Source organism: Acyrthosiphon pisum, unplaced genomic scaffold, assembly GCF_005508785.2.
Source record: "Acyrthosiphon pisum isolate AL4f unplaced genomic scaffold, pea_aphid_22Mar2018_4r6ur Scaffold_1001;HRSCAF=1468, whole genome shotgun sequence".
Classification (NCBI taxonomy): Eukaryota; Metazoa; Arthropoda; class Insecta; order Hemiptera; family Aphididae; genus Acyrthosiphon; species Acyrthosiphon pisum.
Window position 1 is genome coordinate 1 of NW_021758249.1, and position 687 is coordinate 687.

The following is a 687-nucleotide window of genomic DNA, read 5'->3' on the forward strand; positions in this document are numbered from 1 at the left end:
TTCCCAGTGGTTTTCAAAAGCGCCGGGAAAAACAAAAGAAAAATTAAGGAAAAACGGGAATTTTTACGCCAAATCGATTTTTCACAAAATTGAATTTGGTTTTGGTGTAACTTTAAAAAAAATTACCGTAAATACATGAAATTTTGATTGAATGTTTATCTTACCATTTTCTATACACCATAACATTTTCAAAATATTTTGATGTATTTTGAGCTCTTTACGGACATTTTTATTTTCCATTTTTTTTTAGTTTTTTTTTTAAAAATATCAATAAAATTTTATTTGTTGGATAAAAAAGCTTGAAAATTTAATATAAGACTCCTATAATATTGTTTCAAAGGCACATGAAAAATATTAAAAATCGTTAGTCATAATTTTTTTTTTTTTAAGCATTTAAAGTTCAAAAAATGACAAAATATGGAAAAATCACGAAAATTTGCAAATTATTTCGAGTTATAAATTCATAAAAATTTTTCTTTTTAAATCTAAGATTTTAGAATGTAATACGAGATTCCTTATAGGATATTCTACCTTTACCAGAAAAAAAATGTGTATAAGAATCTCAAATTAAATTTTTATGGGCGTTTGAAATTCATATTTTTACAACATTTGATATTCACTCGATTTCTTACGTAACGATTTTCTTATTTTGTTGTAATTAAAAAACGAGTGACTGTAGAAACTTGA